Source organism: Gorilla gorilla, chromosome 14 (genome assembly GCF_029281585.2).
Source record: "Gorilla gorilla gorilla isolate KB3781 chromosome 14, NHGRI_mGorGor1-v2.1_pri, whole genome shotgun sequence".
Lineage (NCBI taxonomy): Eukaryota > Metazoa > Chordata > Mammalia > Primates > Hominidae > Gorilla > Gorilla gorilla.
Genome location: NC_073238.2, coordinates 32,003,407 through 32,022,881, shown reverse-complemented (window position 1 = coordinate 32,022,881; position 19,475 = coordinate 32,003,407). Strand labels below are relative to the sequence as shown.

At 42.6% G+C, this 19,475-nt stretch overlaps 1 long non-coding RNA gene and 1 pseudogene across 3 annotated transcripts in view; one reads left to right on the top strand and one right to left on the bottom strand.

Annotated features, from left to right (window-relative positions):
• The window catches only part of LOC115933310 (uncharacterized), a 50,660-nt gene extending 31,980 nt beyond the window's left edge, over window positions 1-18,680 (top strand). Inside the window, exons 12-13 of one of the 3 annotated variants that reach the window (XR_010130471.1) lie at window positions 2,340-2,447; window positions 5,340-6,903. This is a non-coding gene — a long non-coding RNA (uncharacterized lncRNA). Of the gene's footprint in view, window positions 1-2,339; window positions 2,633-5,339; window positions 6,904-18,616 lie in introns of those variants that run through there. The other 2 variants (XR_010130473.1, XR_010130472.1) reach the window with 2 other exon arrangements.
• LOC129526443 (ankyrin repeat domain-containing protein 36B-like) lies at window positions 12,336-17,089 on the bottom strand (annotated as a pseudogene).
• Window positions 18,681-19,475: the final 795 nt, after the last annotated feature.

Below are 19,475 nucleotides of genomic sequence, written 5' to 3'. Positions count from 1 at the left end.
GATTCCATGGCTATATACATTCTTCCAGACTCATAGACCTATACACGTGTGTTGCCCAGGCTGGACTCAAACTCCTGATCTCAAGCAATCCTCCCACCTCAGCTTCCCAAGTTGCTGTGACTATAGGTTCATGCCACTGTGCTGGGCCTGTGTATCATTTAGTTATACCTCAGTTAACAAAAATGGGTACTGAAGAGCTTGCTGTATATTCCTTAGAATGGCCTCAGTCAGCCGGGTGCAGTGGCTCACACTTGTAATCCCAGCACTTTGGGAGGCCAAGGTGGGGGGATCACAAGGTCAGGAGTTTGAGACCTGCCTGGCCAAAAGGGTGAAACCCCATCTCTACTAAAAATACAAAAATTTGCTGGGCATGGTGGCGGGCACCTATAATCCCAGCTACTCGGGAGGCTGAGGCAGGAGAATTGCTTGAACCTGAGAGGCAGAGGTTGCAGTAAGCCAAGACTGCGCCATTGTGCTTCAGCCTGGGTGACAGAGCAAGACTCCATCTCTAAATACATACATACATACATACATACATAGAATGGCCTCAGTGATGGCCACTTTACTCCTGAGCTTTAGTTGGCAAAGGCCTTGGCTTAGGGATAAGAGGGCGGCTGGACAGTGCAGGCCCAGAGAGACTGGACCATCAGGGGAAGTGAGGGGTGACGGAGGTGCCCAAACAGAGCATGAAATGGTAGAGTAGATGAGAAGGTTAGCCTCGATCACGATCTGTCCTGTCCTACCCTCTGTGGACTCTAAACCCCGCAGCAGTTCACCCAACAAATTCATTCACTCGGCCAATGCTGCATAAGGCACTCAGCTCGGGGCTACAGGAAGCCCCAACCTAAAGAAGCTTTCTCTGCTTCAGGTAGTTTACAGCTGGTAGACGCAGATAGAAGTGAATTAGCAAAGAAAATAGTTTGATATAAAAAATTGTGCATTTAACTGCAACCTTAATTCACTTCTGAGCATTTAATAGCCATTAAACAAAAACCAGGGCCCACACAGTGGTTCACACTTACAATCCAAGCACTTTTGGAAGCCAAGGTAGAAGGATTGCTTCAGGCCAGGAGTTCAAGACTAGCCTGGGCAACATAGCCAGACTGTGTCTCTACTTAAACCAAAATTAGCCAGGAGTCATGGCACACACCTGGAGTCCCAGCTACTCAGGAGGCTGAAATGGGAGGATTACTTGAGCCCAGGAGTTTGAGGCTGCACTGACCTATGATCATATCATTGCACTCCAGCCTGGGAGATAGAGTGAGACCTCTGTCTCTAAAAACATGGAATAAAATAATAAAAAACACAATATAATTTAAAATCTTTGGAGTCACTAAACAAATATACAATGTGAATCTCCTCCCACTCCAGCTAACACTACCATATCCAACACCAGGTAAAGACCAAAGCCGTTCTGGAAAATCAGAATCTGTTGCCATGGCTCATGCCTGGACACCAGGCTGTCTGCTCCTGACGTCACTCTTTGACTTATGACTTGTTAGAAAATGAATGCGTGGAATGGCCCTGGAGGAGCCGCTGCAGCTCTCTGGGTTTCCTGAAGTGAGCCCTCTGTGTCATTATCTGGTCTTCTCAGCCCTCAGCTGAGTTCCTCCTGTGGCCACATGTGGGGTCGCAGTGAGCATCAGTGCACAGTGATGAAATCTGGAACAATCGGGTGTGGGGTGTGAGGGAAGGGAGTGGTGCCTGACTACAGAAGTTCCTGGAGGTCAGGAAACTCTCACTGGAGGCGGTGGCCCTAGAAGGCTGCTTTCTATGACAGAGCAGGAAGCTGCATGTGTAGTGGGACACATGCATCAGAGGGGCCAGGATCTCCTAATAAGGACTGGTATTTACTTTTACTTGAACCCATTCTGGGCCTTACCACAGTCTGCTGAAATGCCTTGAACATTCATCACCCATGTGGGAGACAGGATAGTAATTTCCTGCTGAGATGACTGAGGGGACAGGGAATGGGGACACCAGGGGGACTGGCTCCTGCAGGTGGGAAAATTCTAGCAAAATGAATCACTCTTCTGCTTAGTCACCCAATGTGCGCTTATTAGAGTGCTGCTGAAAAACATATTCATCTATCCACTCCAGAAAGATAGTCCAAACTGAGACCTCAAGATCAGAAAGGCTCCCAATCTCCTGCAGGGTTCATTCATTTACTCAGTGAATTATTAAATGCCTACAGCACGCAGGGCCATCAGCCCAACGGCTATGAGAAAGAGATTCAGTCCTTCCCTCACAGGCCTTATGATAGACTCCAGTAAATAAAACCATACAGGCACAGAATGTGGCAGGCTTTATAAGAAAGCCTCTCTTGTTGTGTCCTCAAGGGAAGCAGAGAATCTCCCGTCTGGCTCTAGTTGGAGAATCCCAACCCAAGCAAGTCCATCTTTGAACAATAAACATCTCCAGTATTGCTGGCTTTGGAAGACCCCATGGTGAGATGCTGGAGCTTTTTTCTGCTCCTGATTTCACTTTCTAAATATTTACTTTTACTTTCCATGTTCACTTGTAGGCCAGATTTTTTTTTCCTACCATTGAATTATTTCATCATGTTCTATTTAATTATTGTTTTAATTGGCATTGGTGACCACAAATAATAATAAATACTATTAACTGGTGTAACAGCTTCACTAGTCTATTTAACTTCCCCATGCTGTTGTAACTGAAGCACCCAGCACAAGCATTCCCAGCTCATGGACGTCTAAGACCTTTGAGGTCATTCTTACATGCATTGCTAGTGTTTTCCATATTCCTTGATGGTAACCAATTTTTCCTTCCTAAAATAACTTTCTTCATTCCTAGTAAGCTTCATATGTATTTTGTGTATTCTTCCCTCTTTTTTATGACATTATACATATTATTGAAAGCTAGAAAATAATACAAGATGCTTGACTGACATAATACCACTTAGTACATCTTTTTGTAAGAAATAGATTTTCTAATACAAATCTTTGATATAGGAAGAAATGAGCAAGTTGTTTTTTAAGGTTTTCCAACCTTATATTCTACTACAAATTACCCGGTTATGGTATGCTTCCAAAATTCTTTCAAGGATTACAGTTTATAGTGTTCAATAAACCTAATAGTTTATAAAACTTCTCAAAAAATAATCTCATTCCAAAAATAATTTAGTAGTAGGTGGTCTTTGTCTTGTGGTCACATTGTTTTGATATTGTCTTTAAGTTTCTGTAATTTACAAGGGCTGTTTAATCAGTTGGCATAAATTTCATGACAAAAATGCTAATATGTAAGCAAAGTATATGAAATGATATTTTTGAGAAGTAAATTACATTCCATATAGAAAAAGACTAGAAGGACTACACCAAAACCTTAAATTAGACAGTGATATTATGAGTAGCTTTTTTTCTTCTCTTTTTTGTATAGATCAAATTACTACGTTGGGCATATATCACTTTTATAACATGAAAATACAGTAAATAGGGCGATGATAAACTGCAAGTGCTTGGGGAGAAGGCTTAACTCAGGCCAGTTGCAAGAGAGTGAGAACACACACGCAGCCTGTGGGAGCAGGCTCCGTGCCGTCACCTGGCCAGTCCTGGCTGTGTTGCTGTGTTTTCGCACCTCAAAAGTTGGGACAGCAAGGAAAGGCCATAAGAGCTAGAATGTTTCTATAAGAAGTGTATTCAGTATGATTCGTCTAGCTCTGACTAATGTGTGCAAACCCCAGATTCCACTAAGCAAATGCAAGATTGTTTTTCCCTGTTAATTTGTTCCTGGGCCCTTCTTGCTTACTGTGTTGGGCATTGGAGAGGGGGTGATTGACTTCTTTCTTCTCACAGTGTTTTCTCTCTCTCTCTCTCTCTTTTTTTTTTTTTTTTTTTGAGACAGAGTATTGCTCTGTCACCCAGGCTGGAGTGCAGTAGCATGATCTCGGCTCACTGCAACCTCCGCCTTCCAGGTTCAAGTGATACTCCTGCCTCAGCCTCCCAAGTAGCGTGGACTACAAGTGCATGCCACCACATCTGGCTCATTTTTTTATATTTTTCATAGAGACTGGGGTCTCACCATATTGGCGGGGCTGTTCTCAAACTCCTGACCTCAAGTAAGCCACCACACCCAGCCATCTCTCACAGTGTTTTTTAAAACAACAATGCATTTTCACAACAGTTGGCCTGGAGAGGTGTCCAACCAAGTTGGAATTCATAGCAGATATCCATTTGAAGTTAATTTTTGGTGTATTTGACTGTTTTCCATTGACTTCACATTGAGGCAGTGAGAGAGACTTGAAGAACTTAGAATATGAACCCTTTTCTCACTGGCAAACATGGGACATAGAGGCATGTCTTGACAGCAATTTATGGCAACACTCTGGGCTGGAATCTAGGGGTTAGGCAGCCTGGCTGGTTTTGTAAATTAGCCAGGCCACCCTCAGAGTCAGTTTGAGGGTTTAGTGGGAAGCCTGAATAAAAAGAGAAGTTAAACTTTTAAGAAAAGGGTCAAGCTTTAAAACTGGAATTGGCTTTTCAAATTTAATGAGTAAAAAGAAACCCCAAAACTGGAATTGTAATTGTGGAGAAGTACAAATTATAATATTTGGAATATCATCTACAAGGAATGAAACTATCCAGAAGCATTTAGATGGTAGTCATTGATTGTAGGGCATCTCTGGGGGCAGGGTGGCTCCTGGCACTGTAGAGAAAGACCATCGGTGCTTCCGTCTCCCGGTTGGAGGAAAGGGATACACTGTGGAGGTCCCAGAAGCTTAGGGCCTGCCCCCGTGTGGTTCTCTGCACGGTTTCCTTCCCTCTGCTTCCCTCTGTCTTCCTGTAACTGTTTCACCCTGGCCCCTGTGCCCTTTCTGGGCAGAGGGTGACAGGAGGCACTGCATGGGTGCATTCTTTTTTTTTTTTTTTTTTTTTTTTTGAGACAGAGTCTTACTCTGTTGCGTGGGCTGGAGTGCAGTGTGTGATCTCGGCTCACTGCAACTTCCATCTCCCGGGTTCAAGCAATTCTCCTGCCTCAGCTTCCCAAGTAGCTGGGATTACAGGCGGCCACCACTACGCCCAGCTAATTTTTTCCAATTTTAGTAGACACGGGGTTTCACCACATTGTTCAGGCTGGTCTCAAACTCCTGACCTCGTGATTCACTCGCCTCAGCCTTCCAACGTGCTGGGATTACAGGTGTGAGCCACTGCCCCCAGCCAAGTACATGCTTTTTTTCCTCTTGTTGGGATTGGCCTGGGCTATACCTATCTCATGGTGGAAGCCCGCCTAGGGACCAGGCCCTAGAAGACCAGCAGTTTATTTAACTGGGTTGGCCTTTGTCCCCACTCCCTGTGACCCAGCCCTGCCATATCTTTACCCAGGTGCACCACTGACATCATTGCTCGGCTGGACTCTGGAAAGCAGGAAATTGCTGGAGCATGTTTGGGGCATCAGTGATGTCACTCGCTACGAATGCCCGGTGGGGTTACTGGACTGAGGGCCATGAAAAAAGAAAGCTGCGGCCCTGCCCCATGGACTCACTGCCATTCTGTTCTTTCTCACATTTCAGTTCAGCTCACTTTGTTTTCCGTCCCCCTCCCTCTACTGTAAAAGTATGCACTCAGTGTTTCATTTCCTGCTGGATCTGATTCAGGTCAGTGATGAAGTTCTTTGCCAGCTCAGTGGGGAGGCGTTTCCTCCCCTTCATACCGGCCCTGCTTAGGGATGCATGGTTGGTTATATACTTGCTTCACTCGGTTAGGCATGGAGGAGAATTCATTCAGACCTCATAGGTTTAAATCAAATGCATTTAATTTTCCTTCACATTTTCCAGAGATTTAGACAATTACAGTGAGACAATTAAACATTCACCCCCCAAGCTGCACTTGGAGATGTGTAAGCAGTAATGTAGTCATGCGCTCCCCATGATATGAGAGTGTGCAGAATGCCACTCCCCACAGCAGGTCCACCAGGACCTCCTCAGGGAGCATCTTGCCTACAAAATCACCCATCCATTTTTCCCCACTCTCTTCACTTTCCCTACGTTTCCACTCCCACACCCACAAATAAACAAAGAAACTTTGAGCTTATTTTACAAAAGTCTTTGAAATGGCCCTCCTCTCTCCGATGCTCCTGGGCCCTGGTTTGGCCCCATCTGTGCAGTCTCTCTGATGAGTGTGAAATAAGCCATGTTTGGCTCATGCTCTCCCCGTGAGCCTGCCCTCTCCATCTGGCCTCACTTTGTTTGTGTCCCTGTGTCCTTTGTCTCTGATCCTGGGATCCTGGTGGTTTCCTCCTCCCCGCCCAGCTTGGGTCCTTTTCCCCAGGGTTCTTCCCTATCTCTACATCAGAATGTCCTGCTTTCTCCCAAATATGCATTTCCCTGGCCCAGGCATCCATTGCTTCCTCTCATCGTGAGGTCCCTGCAGCAGGCTGCCGATGGTGTTGTGGCCATGCCTTCCTCCACAACCCAGGGAAAGCTACATGTGTGTCTGTCCCATAGGGAAGGAGTCATCCCTGTCTCTTCAGTGTGGCATGTTCAGGAGGAAGGAAAGTAACCAGCGTCGTTCTCAATTTCTGGAAACTGTTTATCATATTGACAAGAAGAAGAAAGCTTTGTGACTCATGAGAATGATGTTTTCCTCTCTGGTACATAAGGTTATGTAGGTCCAATCCATTTGTGTAGAGGATCTTTTCTCCCTTAATGTGATGTACACTTATTTTTAGCACAGTATAAAACTACTTTAAATGAAATCAGCCTCAGCCAGGGAAATATGCTGAGTAATAATGTTGCCAGGTACTATACCACTGAGTTGAGTTTGCAATTCACTGCTATTAATCCCTGTGTGTTAGTTCTGAATTTTTACTCTTTGCATACGTAGAAAAATGGTGTTTCTCTTCAGAGTCAAGGAGGGAAAAAAGAAAAGATAAAAGACGCTTATAACATTTTTGTGTCCACCCCTAAAATCAGCATATTGATCTATTATTTTTCTAGGTATTGATGGAATATTGACTCATATACTTTCATACAACTGGTAATATATATATATATATATATATAGACTCATTTTTCTTCTTCCACTTCCATCTACAGCCTACTTGTTTTTTTCCCCCCATTTTTCGTTTGGATTCATAGCATAAATTGACAACAAAGATACATCTCAATTTAGAGCTTCCAAAAGGCACCCATAAAAGTGTCTGGTTCTCATGGAATTTCTCTTTCTTCTGTGTCTCTTAGTTACACTTTTCTCTTATTACACTTTTCTATCCAGCCGTGGCTAAGAGGCATATAATCAGAAGCAGCTAAGCAATGTATGCAAGGGAAATAAAATGAACGCAAACCAAGATAACCGGTTTTGTAAATTAGATAGCAAGGCCACCCTCAGAGTCAGTTTGAGGGTTTCGTGGGAAGCCTAAGAAATATAACTGATATAACTGATATATTATCAGTTATAAAAAAAGTTATAAGAAAAGGGTCAAGCTTTAAAACTGGAATTGGCTTTTCAAATTTAATGAGCAAAAAGAAACCCCAAAACTGGAATTGTAATTGTGGAGAAATAGAACTGATAATATCTGGAACTTGCAGCAGTTTACATGCTTAACTATGTATGTGTTCCTTAAATTATCCACCCGCAGATATCAGATTACAATAAGTCCTCACTTAATGTCATTGATAGGTTCTTGGAAACTACCACTTTAAGCAAAAGGACATAATGCATACGAAACCAGTTTTCCCATAGTCTAATTGATAGGAAAAAGAGTTGAGTTATGAAGCCACACAGTACCTCGTTTGGCTTAAACTCACTGTTTCCAAGAACATATCCACAATGTTAAGTAAGGACTTACTGTAAATGAAAATATTTGCAGTAAATCACTTTTGAGAGAATTGGTTATCACACTCTTCTCTGGGTATCATCGAAAATTCAGAATGTTTAGTTACATCAGGCTATACTCACTGGTATGAAATCAGGGAGCAAGTATAAAGTAGGTGTAGGGAAATAATTTATGTTGGATTAAATGACCCAATGAAGGAATTTTATTAAGCCCCTAGAAATACCAGAATGAAAATGTATAACTGCATGACTAACCCCTGTAAGAATTTGCTGGGGTTTCTGCATTAAGTACGCTTCCCAGGCCATTTGTAATGAAGGTACCGTGATCTGTTAAGGAAGAGACCTACACCTGGGAACATAAACAGCCAATTCCATCCTGGACATCAGTCTCCTGTTTGACTCATTCCAACCCCAAGAATATGTTGTAGAGTGTAGGACCCATGAAAGTTACCTACTGTGCTTCCCTGTACCTTCCATCATCCAGTTCCCAAACATACCTGTGTTTCTTCTCTGAATGCATAGTTACTTGGGATCCCATGCTTTGTTAGTCTGTTCTCACACTACTGTAAAGAACTACTTGAGAGTGGATAGTTTATAAAGAAACAAGGTTTAATTGACTCAGTTTTGCAGGCTATACAGGAGGCATGGCTGGGGAGGCCTCAGGAAACTTACAATCATGGTGGAAGGCAAAGGGGAAGCAAGTACATATTCACATGGCGGCAGGAAAGAGAGAGAGTGAAGGGGCAGTGCCACACACTTTTAAACAACCAGATCTCATGAGAACTCACTAGCACGAGAACAACAAGGGGGAAATTCACCCCCATGATCCAGTCACCTCCCACCTTTGAGAAATGAGAGTTTCACGGATACAGTTGTGAGAGCTTACCAGTAAAGGTGAAGGTTTCCTCTGGGTGATACACACTTGCCTCATTCTCTTCTATCGATGGTGTCAGAATCTCAGATGACAACATCAGGTGCGAGCACCTAACATTGTCATCTGAGATTCTGACACGATTGACAGTTCATTTGAAGCCTATCTCTTTTTAATTTGGAGAGCCGGGCTCTGAATTAATAGAGATAGGCTTCAAATGAACTTTCACTGCTTATTATTAAATAGTCCATGGGTTTTCTCTAGTAATATTTTTATCTTAGCTGTCAGAAAGCTCTGTATGAAATGTTATTCTCAATTACAATCTTAGGACTCTGCAAATATTTATGTAATTATAATCTTAGGACCCTGGTACATAACTCCTTTAAAAATTTATTTGTATTCTAGTTTCCATATTAATTCTTACTTTTTTTATTTTAGGTAAAATATAAATCAGAAATAAAAATACAGTGGCTTATCAATTAAAGCTCTAATAATGACCTATATGAATTATTTATAGCATAATGAAAGCCACTAAATTATTTGCATTATTTATTTATTTATTTATTTATTTATTCATTTATTTAATTTATTTGAGATGGAGTCTCGCTCTGTCACCCAGGCTGGAGTGCAGTGGTGCCATCTCGGCTCACTGCAGCCTCTGCCTCCCGAATTCAAGCACGAGCAATTCTCCTGCCTCAGCCTCCCGAGTAGCTGGGACTACAGGTGTGTGCCACCACACCCAGCTAATTTTTTGTATTTGCAGTAGAGAGGGGGTTTCACCACGTTAGCCAGGATGGTCTCAATCTCCTGACCTCATGATCCACCCGACTCTGCCTCCCAAAGTGCCAGGATTACAGGCATGAGCCACTGCACCTGGCCAATTACTTGCATTTTTAAGAGGCAATGCTGAAGAGAAAAATACAACGTTGTCTGCAGTATGCATAACCTATGCAACTATACCATGATTCACCTTAAAAAGCTTCTATGCATTCTAATGGGAAGATGATTATTTATGGTATATATAAAGAAAAATAGTTTATAAAACACCACCATCTAAATTCAAAAGTTCAACCCGATTACCAAGGGATTTATATAAAATATAGACTCCATATTTAAATAAATATAAAATGTCTTGAAAACCTTGAAATATTTACTAAAATATATTATGAAACAGGGCTTTTAAAGTCATCCCTACAGAGACAAGGGAGATGACCTGAGGAAGTGAAGTACAGTAGCAAAATGGAGACCACAAGCCTCATAGAAAGGGTCAACCTCTGCACAGCGTCCTAAACATGAGATAGGCTCAAGGGACACCAGATTGGATTCTTGAGGAAAAGCCTGGAATCCAGATCTGTGCACGAGTCTCCTAAACCTTCCATGCTGAAACAATTTATAGAGGCAAACTAAACACATCTATGGGACACATTTAGACTATAGACCTTGTATTTTTATAATTGCTATGGATATGTCTCCAAGCGATTGTATATAAAACAAGTATTTTCATGTAAAATACTTCCTTTCTTTAGTTTCAGATTTTTTTTCCAAAATAGGCCCAAGAATGCAATAAAAATTGTTACTAAGAGTCATAATACCCACTTTGAGCACTTTTACAACATTCATTCATTCATAATTTATGTTTAATTTTCCCAGATTACTCACCAAATGGATAATTAGTTCATAGGACTGCTGCAACTAAATTATTAAGATAATATTAAATTATTCTAGTTTCTATATTGTAACCTAATTTTTTTATTTTAGGTAAAATATAAATCAGAAATAAAAATACAATGGCTTATCAATTAAAGCTCTAATAATGACCTATATGTATTCTCTGTATTCTTACTAACTTCATGGTTTTAAAACTGCTATCCTGATTATGCCTTAGTTCTATGTACTTAACTGACATACTGAGGCAGTCCATAATAGAGCTTCAGCTTTAAAAAAAGGTTTAGAATTTTTTACTATTGTAATTGAGAGAACCCTGCTTTTAATAATGATGTATTGACCAAATCACCAGAATGATAACAAAGAGACTCAGAGTCCTGAAAGAGTCAGTCTCTACTTATTAAAAGAGTCCACAATAGCAAATTTCTAACGACCCTATGAATGGCAGTGAATAAGTGACGGTGGCAAAGAAAAGGTGTTATTCTTATGCTGATAGATACTGCAAGTAATAGTCCTTTTCACTTCCCACCCACAGAGGTAGAGACAGGTAAAAGTCAGGCCAATATTATTGGAAAGGAGAAATTTAAAGGAAGCAGCACCTATCATCCAACTCTTCTAGAGACTTTTGTGTGTTTGAGATATGGGAATTTATATTACACTTATCTATTCAGTGGTTCTTAACCAGCAGCGTATCAGTGTCTCAAGAAATTTTTTATTGTTGTTGTTGTTGTTAGAGACAGTGTCTTATTCTGTTGCTCTGGCTAGAGGCACCACCATGCCCAGCTTCAAGGAAATATTTTAAAACATACATGTCCAGTAATATTTAATAGTAAATATTAGATTTACTATATTAAAATCTTCAGGGGATATCCTAGACTTAGAGATTTGCTTTTAATTTCCCCAGGTTACTGCCATGCACAATTCTAACTGTGAACCAGCACAGTTGATAATCACTTCAGTCTCATCGCTCACCCACATGGCAGATTCCCTTTATCATTTGGGATTTGGCTGAAAAGAGGAAAGAGCAAAAGATAGAGCCATTCACTGAAAATTTCATTTACCTTTCCTGGGTAGGGGTAGAGAAGAGACTAGTCAACTCAAAATCCAACTTGATTTTACTATTTATAAGCTCCTTATCTCCCACCTGCCCATCAAGACATTCTGGACTTGAGAGTAGAGTTTAGATGCTTATCTGAGTGGCTGTTTCTGCCAGAATTGAATAACGTCCATTAATTATGTGTTCTTCTCTCTGCTGAACTGTGTGCCGCATCATCACCACTATTCACTGCCAACCTGGTTTCCTCAGAGTCTTACCAAAATTGATCCCTGGGCAATTTTACAACTCACAAACTCTTTCCCAAAGTAAGAATAATCATCCCCAAAACTGAAGCGATCCTTGTCTAAACATATAAATTGAAAACAAACAACAAAACACACAAAAACCCTCTCCACAGTATTTTCCCTCGTTACCTAATTTCCAAATTAGCTTGTGCATTTCTGATTGCTCTCCTTTTCATTTTTCCCTCTTAAGCCTTTCCACAGAGGAATCACTTTCAAATGAAATCACCTTCACATACAATACTTGTCAACAGCAACAAGATGTACATTTATTGTGAAATTCTTTAATTTTCTTTGAAATTTAAAATAAAGCCTATTTATAAGGGCCAATTTTACTTTCCTGTGTCACTTCACACAGACTAGAAAAAAAGTAATTTAGTGGAAAAACACTTAACTATTACCTTTCCCAAATTCAGTTGTCATGAATTATAAATTTATTGTAATTCATTTGTTTTTATAATTATTTACCATAAGTGCATGAAAAAAAGCTGTACCTTATAATGCTTCTTTAAAAGTTCCAATATTTAAAGTAAAATCTTAGACAGCTAAGGCATTTCAAAATATTTTCATTCAAGGAATGTTTGAGCTTCCAAATATGAAAAATTGACCCTTACATGGGTCAATGTTAAAATAAATGCATTTCAGATAGTTTGAAAATAACATTGGTTGACCTATACCTTGCTGCATTCTTCAATATTTGTACCATGTAAAAGAAGTTTTTCTGTCATGGATGTATCTTCATTATACACAGCATAGTGTAGAGCAGTCCTTCCAAAGAAATCCATAATATTTGGATCGGCACCATTTTGCAGCAGAATAGTTGCACAAGCCTTCTGCCTCAGTTGTACAGCCTGTCAGTATTAGAACGAGAAACATGCAGATACTGAAAAAATCAAAATAAACACTCCGTAGGATTTACTAACTAGTTATATGGTGGTATTGCAATGAGATAAATTCATTTTATCCTACGTACTTAAACCGAATCCATCTCATGCTCAAAGAGTCAGCTACTATATACCTTGATTAGAGGTGTCCTGCATTCACTGTCGCAGAGGTTAAGCTCACATCTTGCGGACACCAGCAGAAATACCATTTTCGATTGGCCAGTGGCACAGGCCAAATGTAGGGCAGTCCTGTGAGAGTGACAGGACTTTTTAAAACATGTAACTGTAAGCATTAATTAGCATGTTATTTCTCTGTCTTCAAAACAAACATGTAATTTTCTTGTGAAGAAAGTACAACATTTGTTAGCGCTTATTACTCACCACATTAATGAAAGAGCAAGCTATTTAATAGAAAAAGCTTGGCTTTTGGATTCAGTTTAATTGGGGCTTAAAATTTACTGTAAGCTCTGTCACTTAGCTGTTATTTAGCCTTTCTTTGCTTCAATTTCCTTATCAATAAAATATATGAGAATAGTAGCTATCCCACAGAACACTGCTGTGATGCTTACATAACAATCTATGCACAGCATTTAGAACACTTTCTGACACAAATAACAGCTCAATAATTTTTAGATATTCCTACTTACAAAGACATTTTAATTAAGTAAAATGATACAATCATATCTACATTGAGGTATCTATTAAAGATTAGATGTATCATTGTATTTCAGTCATTCTCAGATGCTCATTTTCTCACTATTCTCTTATATAAGCTACTATTCTCTTATATATTAACATCTCCTGACATTGGAATACTGTTTACAATTCATTATTTATTACAATTATAGCTGGCAACATTTTAAACATTATCTTATCGATATATAAAGTAATGTGGCATCACCCAATCCATGATGCCTCACATTAAGTGGGATACAGTACATAGAACAGGCAGTTCTACTCATATAATTGGCACCTAAAGTACTGTGGAAAAAGAAGGCAAAAATAAAAAAAAACAAATTTTTAAAACAAAGCAATTCTTACTTCAATTTAAAAAAAAAAATCCAAAGAAAACAAAGGATTCAAATGAATAGGTATGGCTCATTTTTTTCAATACTTACAGAATGTTATGTAAATTAGGTATTTGCAATGATTAATAGTAGTATTTGAGACTGTCATAAGTTTTTGAAATGACAGTTAAAGGTTATCTTTCACTATTTTCTAACTTCAGAATTGCTTTTATTTAAAAAAAAAAAAAGGAATAAAAGATCCAATTAGGATTCAGTCCTAATGCTTCCATTTTAAATCTCAATTTGCTCAGGCTGGGCAGGTAAATATGAAGTTGTTAAGGGTGGAAGAGTCCTGAGAGATGGTGGAATGTGTCTGCTACATAATAGGTATTCAGGTCATGCTTGATGAATAACTGGATTGAAAGAATGCATACATACAGTTGGGGAGTTTATTATGAAAAAAACTATAAATTAAAGCAGTGCTTTTGGAATAGTGATAATCATTTAAATGATTTTCATGAGGACACTGATAAGCTAAAATAATTTAAAATTGTTTGCATATATGTAATAAAGCTATAATAAAAACGTATTTATATACTAAAATCTATGCATAATAAAATAATCAAGCACAAATAAAAATATTCCCTCTGCCTCTGAAAAGGCTAAAAGTTCACAGAAGATACCAATAAACAAAAAAATAAAAATAAGGCCAGGCACAGTGGCCCACACCTGTAATCCCAGAACTTTGGGAGGCCGAGGCGGGGGGATCACCTGAGGTCAGGAGTTTGAGACCAGCCTGGCGAACATGGTGAAACCCCGTCTTTACTAAAATATACAAAAATTAGCTGGGCATGGTGGTGCACAACTGTAATCCCCGCTACTCAGGAGGCTGAGGTGGGAGAATCACTTGAACCTGAGAGGCAGACTGCAGTGAGCTGAGATCATGCCACTGCACTCCAGGCTGGGTGACAGGGCGAGACTCCATCTCAAAAATAAACAAACAAACAAAGAAATAAATAATAAAATAAAATAGAAAGTGAGAATTATTTTTTCTTTGCAAGATTTATATTTCTTCTTTTCCCAAGGACAATTTCATTAATAAAAAACATTTACTAGAAGTTTTAAACATACTAATCATTTATACATCACAGATAAGAAAAAATATCACAATACACCTGCCAGAAAAGAAGAAATGTTATATTTTGTACACATACTTGGCTTATAAACACCATAGACTGTTTGTGTGTATGTATAATCAAACCAACTTTTTTTCAGAGTACATCTTCACACCTCAACATACATCTGTATCTACTGACATCTGCGAAGGTCCCATATTGTCCCATCCTGTGGATGCACCGAAATTTATTGATAAATTTATAAAATTTATAAAATCCATTATAGGGGTTTTTCCAAATACATTGCTATTTTAAGCAGTGCTGAGAAAAACAAATAGCAGGTATCTCTATTTCCTAGAGATATTTTTGTATAATGGAATTGATGGGTGAAGGGCACATACATTTTTAAAGTGTGATACTTACCAACAAATTGTCTATTTGAAAAGTCATCAGAAATGTAAACTTTAAACAGCAGTATATGCACTGGTACTCTTTACCCTCACAAACTTGTGGATAGAAAACAATATTTCATTCCTTTTTTAACTTAAATACCTTCTCCTCCCAGGAACACTAAATATTTTTTTCCCATGTGCATAGGTTGCTTTAATATCTGAAAAAGAAAATGTTTTGCTCTATTTTAAATGAGAGTTCTTGTTTATTTGAAGAATTGTCTGTAAAATGAAAATCACTTTTTTATCTAATATGTATATACACGTATTGTCTTTTGTTAATTTTTTCTTATAAACTGGATTTTTTTTTATTTTGCTAAATCGACCTTCAGAATGTGTGCTTGTGATATTTGTAGGAATATAAACATGTATCAATATAAGTAGGCATTTGTGTTTTTTTCTGTTATCTTTCTTATTTTGTGTATTTAAAATTTTTAATCTACATTCCATAACGAACTTATTTCTGTGACATAAAAATCTAGCCAGATTTCTTCAAATAGTTAGCAGGCACTTCATTTATGAGTAATTCATCTTTTCCTACTAATACGAAATGTCACCATTATCCAATTCTATTAGATTGGTGCAAAAGCAATTGCGGTTTTTGCCGCAATTACAAGTAATGGCAAAACCCGCAATTGCTTTTGCACCAACCTAATAAATTCTTACACATATTGGTGTGTTCCTGGATTTTCTAACCTGTTCCATTCACTGATTTGTTGTTTCAGCTGTTAGTAAATAACTTGTGGAAATTAACAGCACATTTTCATATCTAGAAAGGCAAGTCTTTTTTGACTCCACTTCAAAAGTTTTCTTAATGTCATCACAATAGTAAAAGACAGCATGAGGAATTCAAAGATGTTAACACTTTGATAACTTTATTTGGATTATGTAAAATTTATAAACACAGAAAGAGCTCAGAACTTTAGAAAAATGTGTCTTTCTATTCAAGAACACAATCTTCCCACTTCAAAGTTTCCCTCTAAGGTCCCTCAGTGAAAACCACATTGACATAGGTGTCCACTGATATCAAATAAATATTGGATTTTTATCCAAATAATTTTTAGTCAGGAAGTTGATATATTATGGAAATGATTTCTCTCATTATGCACCTTTCCATAATGTATGTAACATTATGCTTTAAAATGTGTACATTAAAAATAAAACGCTGTACATGCTGAATTGTATTAGTGAAATCACTTTAAAATGATTTATAAAGAAGCAGAATGGTGAGTGATTGGAAACCAGTTGAAGTTTTGTTTTTGTTTTGCCGCTCGTGAAAATGGCCTGGGTGCTCGCCCCCGCCAAGGTTTCCACATCCCAGGTGCGGCTGAGCCTGCCAGGAAAGAAAGTCCAGCCGCTTTGGTGACAGGACTCGCCCCTCTCACCTCTGCACCCCTTTCCCCCACCCCATTCACCCCCACACCTCACCCCCACCTCCAATCCTCTATCCCACTGAACCCTCACCCCATCTCCCCACCCCACACCGTCCACACCCCTACCCCCCAAGCCTTCATTCCATCCACCTCAGCCCATTCACACCCCCACCCAATGCACCCCCTACTCCCCACTACCATCCCCCAACTCACTCCACACCCTGCCACCCCATATACCCCCACTCCCCAGGCCCCGCTCCACTCACTCCCACCCCAGCCGGGCACCCCCTAGCCCCCATCCATACCCCAAGCCCTGGACCATCTGCCCCGCAGCCCTCAGCCTGGAAAGGGGTACTTCTCCACATCCTCCTCCTGCAGCCCCGGCTCCCAGCCCCCATTACCTTCCCGTCTTGTCTCTCCTATTGGGGTCATGATAGTCGACAGAAGGTTGTTCAGTTTCTGCAGATCACCATTGAAGACAGCTCTATGGATCCTCCTCAGATCAGACGATTTAATGTAGTATCAGGGAAATGAGAAGCCATCCGAGCTCAAGCGCTCCTAGAGGGTGGGCCAATACTCTGGCTGGTAGTCTTCCATAATCATGGCTGCAAATTGTAGCCTAGGAACACTCCAGCCGTATTTCAGCTCGCCTTCTGGGGATTGCCGCCTCTGAAGTGCAACAACACGCAATGCAGTCTGTCCAGGGACCTTCGCACAGACTCTCAGCGCCTGCCGCCTCTCAGCAGAAACGCCCAACAGAACCGTTAGGACCAGCGTGCACCTTAGCCGGCCCCGCCCAACAGGCCCAAGGGTGAGAAACTGCCCTAGCAGCTCTCTGGCGCGCCCAGTGCAGGCGGCTGTTGCTGCTCAAGTGCCGTGGGCTGGCGGGGCTCCCTGGAGCGCGAGGCGCGCCCTGCCCCAGGGCCTGTTTGACTGTCGCCCGCGAGCTCTTCTCCTCTTCCACCGGCTGCGGACGCTGGGAGCCCCCCGCGCTGAGCCCTCTGCAGCCCAGGGATGGGGTTGAGTGGTGCTTCTCCGCCTGGTGCCGCCGCTGGGCCCACAGCCCGACTTCGCCACTGCGTCGCCCCCGGGGTCCACGCTGATGGGCGCGAGGCGGGAGGACAGGATCCCGGGTCGCCACCGTTGCAGCCAGCGCACCACTTGCTGGTGGCAGCTGCAGCTCGGGCTCCAGCGGGGGCTGGCGGGGCTCCCCTGGGATGGCCTCCTGGGCCCTGAGTGCGCCGCCCATCAGGCCGGAGGGTGCGCGCCTCCTGCACCCCGGGCCGAAGCCCATGCCCAGCGCTCCTGCCGCAGACTGCCTGACTTGCCGCCGCCGGGCTGGCCCCGGGGTTCTTACCCTTTCACAGCTGGGGAGTGGAGCCTGGGCCTGAGGTCTCCTGTGCGCCTCTCTGCACCTTTTCTCACCATGGGGCAGCATTTAGGGGCCTCTTGAGAGACCTCCTAGATGCTTCTACTCAAAGCCCACAAAGCCAAGGAGCCTCCACTCCTCCATCTGCAGCCTCCCCTGCCGGTTCTCGCTACCCAGGGTTCAGTGGCCTGGGGGCTGACGGAGGAGGTCGCGTCTGCCAAGGCCCCTCCCGGCGCCTCCCTGGCTCATCCAGCCCACCTCCCTCCCACACTGGCTCAGGCAAAGTGGTCTGGTCACCAGGAGACCTTCCTGACCAGCCCCGGCCCCTTCTTGACCTTCGCCCCACCTGGCCTCCCCTGGAGCCCTAGCCTGGATGCCGAGCGTGCTGGATCCAGAGCCCACCCTGCCCTGAACAACCCTGAGCCTCAGCCACCCTCAGTTCTTACTCTTTCAGAGCTGGAGAGTGGAGCCTGGGCATGAGGTCTTCTGGGCGCGTCTCTCTGCGCCTGCCCCGGCGCGGGGCGCCTCTCTCTGCACCTGCCCGGGCACGGGGCGCCTCTCTGCGCCTGCCCTGGCGCGGGGCGCCGCTCTCCGCAGCGCCACCGCTGTCCGCCTCTCTGCCGCGCCGCGCGGGCGTTGTGTGCCTTTGCGAGGGCAGAGCTGCGTTCTGCTCAGCACAGACCTTGGGGGCACTGCCTCGCTTTGGGACAACTCGGGGCCGCATCGACGGTGAATAAAATCCTTCCTGTTTGCAGCCCTGTTTGCGGTTGGTGGCAGCGATGGACACTGCAGCCAGCCGGAGCGTAAAAAGGCGTCGGGGTAAGTGCGCTATCCAGGCTGCACTGCGGGTGGCCTGGGACTGGTTGGGGGCCCTATCTCAGGCGTCACAGCCCGCCTTGGGTGGCTGGTTGGGTGTGCTATCTGGGGCTGTGCTGCCTGCACCGGGGGGGGGGGGGGGCGGTGGTTTGGGGGCCCAAACCGGGGCTGCACTGCCCTTGGCGGGGAGCCGGTTGGGGGCACTATCCCAGACTGTATTGCTGGCAACAGTGAGGTGGGTTAAGTGTGCTATCTGGGGCTGCACTGTGCGGCTGTGGGGGGGGGGGGGCGGTGGCGGTTTTGGGTTGAGGGCGCTATGGGGTGCTGTAATGCCCATGGTGTGGGGAGGCGGGGCAGTTAGGGTGTGTTGGGTGCGCTATTGGTGGGGGGGCGACACTACTGGTGGTAGGGGGCAGGGTGGGTTGGGGGCCATATCAGGGGCTGCACTGATTGCTTTAGCTAGGATTGCTGGTACTATGTTAAACAACAGTGGTGACAGGGGGCATCCTTATCATGTTCTAGATCTTAGAGGAAAAGCTTTCCATTTTTCCCCGTTCCATATGATTCTAGCTGTGGGTGTCTTTCCTGTAGCTTTTATTATGTTGCCGTATGTTTCTTCTGTGCCCGTTTCTTTGAGGATTTATAGCATGAAGGGTTGTTGAATTTCATCAAATGCTTTTTCAGTTTCAGTTGACATGATCATACTGTTTTTGTCATTTATTTGGTTGATATGATGTGTCACATTGTATGTTGAGTGACCCTTGCATCCCAGGGATACATCCCACTTGATCATGATGA